The sequence below is a fragment of the Rana temporaria genome, chromosome 5 (assembly GCF_905171775.1).
Source record: "Rana temporaria chromosome 5, aRanTem1.1, whole genome shotgun sequence".
NCBI lineage: Eukaryota > Metazoa > Chordata > Amphibia > Anura > Ranidae > Rana > Rana temporaria.
Window position 1 is genome coordinate 3,471,971 of NC_053493.1, and position 6,000 is coordinate 3,477,970.

Consider the following 6,000-nt stretch of genomic DNA (forward strand, 5'->3'; position numbering starts at 1 on the left):
GTCTATAAACACAATCCGTGAACACGCGGGGAATAATTACCGGAAGAAGGAAGAGTGAAGAATATTGATGTGGCTTTGTGTAAAGTGATAAAGATGACAGCGCTCCGCTTATGGTTATGAAGCGAAATCTGCCTGCCATATTTAATATTAATGGACGCCATCCTCCAAATTAAAACATGAGGTCGGAGACACTTCTGCGGCAGCAATATGTTTTCTGTGCACAAGTACTCAACTGGGATTAGAATAAAAAATATGACCTTCCGCCGAGCTCTGAATGTTGCCTCGTGGTTTATTGAATTTTTTTTGCCTTCCTCTGGATCATCTCTGGGTATAGGATTGTGTATATCAGACCTGGGCATTTTACTGGGCTTGGCCATATCTGGACCTGTCCGGCTAGCATAAGGTCAATTGGAAAATATAAATCCCTGCCAGTCAAAAAAATGGTGGCAGCAGTGCTGCTGCCCTTGTTGGTCCGGCAGATGTCGAGATGGGGGCTGTGCTTCTGCCTTTGTTAATCCCCCAGACGCCAAGATGGTGGCAGTGCTTCTGCCCTTGTTGGTCTGCCAGATGCCAAGACATTGGCTGTGCTTCTGTCCTTGGTGGTTCACTAGATGCCAAGATAGTGGCTGTGCTTCTGCCTTTGTTGGTGCGCCAGACACCAAGATAGCGGCTGTGCTTCTACCTTTGTTGGTTCGCCAGACACCAAGATAGCGGCTGTGCTTCTGGCCTTGTTGGTCCAGCAGACACCAAGATAGCAGCTTTGTTTCTGCCCTGGTTGGTCTGCCAGATGACAAAATGGAAGCTGTGCTTCTGCCTTTGTTGGTGCGCCAGACACCAAGATAGCGGCTGTGCTTCTGCCTTTGTTGGTCCGCCAGACACCAAGATAGCGGCTGTGCTTCTGCCTTTGATGGTGCGCCAGATGACAACATGGAAGCTGTGCTTCTACCTTTGTTGGTGCGCCAGATACCAAGATAGCAGCTGTGCTTCTGCCCTTGTTGGTGCGCCAGACACCAAGATAGCGGCTGTGCCTCTGCCTTTGTTGGTCCGCAAGACACCAAGATAGCGGCTGTGCTTCTGCCTTTGTTGGTGCGCCAGACACCAAGATAGCGGCTGTGCTTCTGCCTTTGTTGGTGTGCCAGACACCAAGATAGCGGCTGTGCTTCTGCCTTTGTTGGTCTGCCAGACACCAAGATAGCGGCTGTGCTTCTACCTTTGTTGGTCCGCCAGACACCAGATAGCGGCTGTGCTCCTACCTTTGTTGGTCCTCCAGACACCAAGATAGCGGCTGTGCTTCTACCTTTGTTGGTCCGACAGACACCAAGATAGCGGCTGTGCTTCTGCCTTTGTTGGTGCACCAGACACCAAGATAGCGGCTGTGCTTCTGCCTTTGTTGGTGCGCCAGACACCAAGATAGCGGCTGTGCTTCTGCCTTTGTTGGTCCGCCAGACACCAAGATAGCGGCTGTGCTTCTACCTTTGTTGTTGCACCAGACACCAAGATAGCGGCTGTGCTTCTACCTTTGTTGGTGTGCCAGACACCAAGATAGCGGCTGTGCTTCTGCCTTTGTTGGTCCGCCAGACACCAAGATAGCGGCTGTGCTTCTGCCTTTGTTGGTGTGCCAGACACCAAGATAGCGGCTGTGCTTCTGCCTTTGTTGGTCCGCCAGACACCAAGATAGCGGCTGTGCCTCTGCCTTTGTTGGTGCGCCAGACACCAAGATAGCGGCTGTGCTTCTGCCTTTGTTGGTCCGCCAGACACCAAGATAGCGGCTGTGCTTCTGCCTTTGTTGGTGCGCCAGACACCAAGATAGCGGCTGTGCTTCTGCCTTTGTTGGTGCGCCAGACACCAAGATAGCGGCTGTGCTTCTGCCTTTGTTGGTGTGCCAGACACCAAGATAGCGGCTGTGCTTCTGCCTTTGTTGGTCTGCCAGACACCAAGATAGCGGCTGTGCTTCTACCTTTGTTGGTCCGCCAGACACCAGATAGCGGCTGTGCTCCTACCTTTGTTGGTCCTCCAGACACCAAGATAGTGGCTGTGCTTCTACCTTTGTTGGTCCTCCAGACACCAAGATAGCGGCTGTGCTTCTACCTTTGTTGGTCCGCCAGACACCAGATAGCGGCTGTGCTTCTGCCTTTGTTGGTCCTCCAGACACCAAGATAGCGGCTGTGCTTCTACCTTTGTTGGTCCGCCAGACACCAAGATAGCGGCTGTGCTTCTGCCTTTGTTGGTGCACCAGACACCAAGATAGCGGCTGTGCTTCTGCCTTTGTTGGTGCGCCAGACACCAAGATAGCGGCTGTGCTTCTGCCTTTGTTGGCCCGCCAGACACCAAGATAGCGGCTGTGCTTCTACCTTTGTTGTTGCACCAGACACCAAGATAGCGGCTGTGCTTCTGCCTTTGTTGGTCCGCCAGACACCAAGATAGCGGCTGTGCCTCTGCCTTTGTTGGTGCGCCAGACACCAAGATAGCGGCTGTGCTTCTACCTTTGTTGGTGTGCCAGACACCAAGATAGCAGCTGTGCTTCTGCCTTTGTTGGTCCGCCAGACACCAAGATAGCAGCTGAGCTTCTACCTTTGTTGGTGCGCCAGACACCAAGATAGCGGCTGTGCTTCTGCCTTTGTTGGTGCGCCAGACACCAAGATATCGGCTGTGCTTCTACCTTTGTTGGTCCGCCAGACACCAAGATAGCGGCTGTGCTTCTACCTTTGTTGGTCCGCCAGACACCAAGATAGTGGCTGTGCTTCTACCTTTGTTGTTGCACCAGACACCAAGATAGCGGCTGTGCTTCTACCTTTGTTGGTCCGCCAGACACCAAGATAGCGGCTGTGCTTCTACCTTTGTTGGTCCGCCAGACACCAAGATAGCGGCTGTGCTTCTGCCTTTGTTGGTGCGCCAGACACCAAGATATCGGCTGTGCTTCTACCTTTGTTGGTCCGCCAGACACCAAGATAGCGGCTGTGCTTCTGCCTTTGTTGGTGCGCCAGACACCAAGATAGCGGCTTTGCTTCTGCCTTTGTTGGTCCGCCAGACACCAAGATAGCGGCTGTGCTTCTACCTTTGTTGGTGCGCCAGACACCAAGATAGCGGCTGTGCTTCTGCCTTTGTTGGTGCACCAGACACCAAGATAGCGGCTGTGCTTCTGCCTTTGTTGGTCCGCCAGACACCAAGATAGCGGCTGTGCTTCTACCTTTGTTGGTGCGCCAGACACCAAGATAGCGGCTGTGCTTCTACCTTTGTTGGTGCGCCAGACACCAAGATATCGGCTGTGCTTCTGCCTTTGTTGGTGCGCCATACACCAAGATAGCGGCTGTGCTTCTACCTTTGTTGGGGCGCCAGATACACAGATAGCGGCTGTGCTTCTACCTTTGTTGGTGCGCCAGACACCAAGATATCGGCTGTGCTTCTGCCTTTGTTGGTGCGCCAGACACCAAGATATCGGCTGTGCTTCTGCCTTTGTTGGTGCGCCAGAAACTAAGATAGCGGCTGTGCTTCTGCCTTTGTTGGTCCGCCAGACACCAAGATAGTGGCTGTGCTTCTACCTTTGTTGGTGCGCCAGACACCAAGATATCGGCTGTGCTTCTACCTTTGTTGGTCCGCCAGACACCAAGATAGCGGCTTTGCTTCTACCTTTGTTGGTCCGCCAGACACCAAGATAGCGGCTGTGCTTCTGCCTTTGTTGGTGCGCCAGACACCAAGATATCGGCTGTGCTTCTACCTTTGTTGGTCCGCCAGACACCAAGATAGCGGCTGTGCTTCTGCCTTTGTTGGTCCGCCAGACACCAAGATAGCGGCTGTGCTTCTGCCTTTGTTGGTGCGCCAGACACCAAGATAGCGGCTTTGCTTCTGCCTTTGTTGGTCCGCCAGACACCAAGATAGCGGCTGTGCTTCTACCTTTGTTGGTGCGCCAGACACCAAGATAGCGGCTGTGCTTCTGCCTTTGTTGGTCCGCCAGACACCAGATAGCGGCTGTGCTTCTACCTTTGTTGGTCCTCCAGACACCAAGCTAGCGGCTGTGCTTCTACCTTTGTTGGTCCGCCAGACACCAAGATAGCGGCTGTGCTTCTACCTTTGTTGGTGCGCCAGACACCAAGATAGCGGCTGTGCTTCTGCCTTTGTTGGTCTGCCAGACACCAAGATAGCGGCTGTGCTTCTGCCTTTGTTGGTGCAACAGACACCAAGATAGCGGCTGTGCTTCTGCCTTTGTTGGTGCACCAGACACCAAGATAGCGGCTGTGCTTCTGCCTTTGTTGGTGTGCCAGACACCAAGATAGCGGCTGTGCTTCTACCTTTGTTGGGGCGCCAGATACACAGATAGCAGCTGTGCTTCTACCTTTGTTGGTGTGCCATACACCAAGATAGCGGATGTGCTTTTACCTTTGTTGGGGCACCAGACACCAAGATATCGGCTTTGCTTCTGCCTTTGTTGGTGCACCAGACACCAAGATATCGGCTGTGCTTCTGCCTTTGTTGGTGCGCCAGACACCAAGATATCGGCTGTGCTTCTGCCTTTGTTGGTCCGCCAGACACCAAGATAGCAGCTGTGCTTCTACCTTTGTTGGTGCGCCAGACACCAAGATAGCGGCTGTGCTTCTGCCTTTGTTGGTGCGCCAGACACCAAGATAGCTGCTGTGCTTCTGCCTTTGTTGGTGCGCCAGACACCAAGATAGCGGCTGTGCTTCTGCCTTTGTTGGTCCGCCAGACGCCAGGATAGCAGCTGTGCTTCTGCCTTTGTTGGTCCGCCAGACACCAAGATAGCGGCTGTGCTTCTACCTTTGTTGGTCTGCCAGACACCAAGATAGCGGCTGTGCTTCTACCTTTGTTGGTCCGCCAGACACCAAGATAGCGGCTGTGCTTCTGCCTTTGTTGGTGCGCCAGACACCAAGATATCGGCTGTGCTTCTGCCTTTGTTGGTCCGCCAGACACCAAGATAGCGGCTGTGCTTCTGCCTTTGTTGGTCCGCAAGACACCAAGATAGCGGCTGTGCTTCTGCCTTTGTTGGTGCGCCAGACACCAAGATAGCGGCTGTGCTTCTGCCTTTGTTGGTCCACCAGATGCCAAGATGGCAGCTGTGGTTCTGCCCTAGTTGGTCCAGCAGACACCAGGATGGTGGTTGTGCTTCTGCCCTGGTTGGTCTGCCAGATGCCAAGATGGAAGGTGTACTTCTGCCTTTGTTGGTCCGCCAGACACCAAGATAGCGGCTGTGCTTCTGCCTTTGTTGGTGCGCCAGACACCAAGATAGCGGCTGTGCTTCTGCCCTTGTGGGACCAGCAGACAGCAAGATGATGGCTGTGCTTCTGCCCTTGTTGGTCGGGCAGGCGCAAATATGGAGGCTGTGCTTCTGCCCTTGTTGGTCCATCCGATGACAAGATTACGGCCTTGCCTCTGCCCTTGTTGGCCCGCCAGATGCCAAGATGGCGACTGTGCTTCTGCCCTCATTGGTCTACTAGACGCAAAAATGATGGCTGTGCTTCTGCCTTTGTTGGACCAGCAGATGCCAAGATGGAGGCTGTGCTTCTGCCCCTGTTGGTCTGGCAGGCGCAAAGATGGTGGCTGTGCTTCCACCCCTGTTGGTCCAGCAGACGCCAAGCTAGCGGCTGTGCTTCTGCCCTTGTTGGTCCAGTGTTCTGCCCTTGTTGGTCTGCCGGATGCCAAGATGGCAGCTGTGCTTCTGCCCTTGTTGATCCACCAGACACAAAGAATGGCAGCTGTGCTAGATGCCAGTGGTTCAACTTCTGCCCTTTCCAAGCAGCTTCAGCTGTGTAGCAGGGGTGGTGTGACCCTCGAGCGACTGGTGCAGACCATGGGAGGTGGGCAACAAGGACATGATGCGGCTGAGGACAAGTGGGGAGCTGTTGCCAGGACCCGCTCTCTACCCCGCAGGAAAGTGGCAGAGCCTACCCTCCCACTAGTCAGCCTTAACTCACTCCTTGCTGCAGAAGAGACATTTCACGTTGGGGCATGTATAACAGGGAAGGGTATCTATAAATATTGGTTTGATCC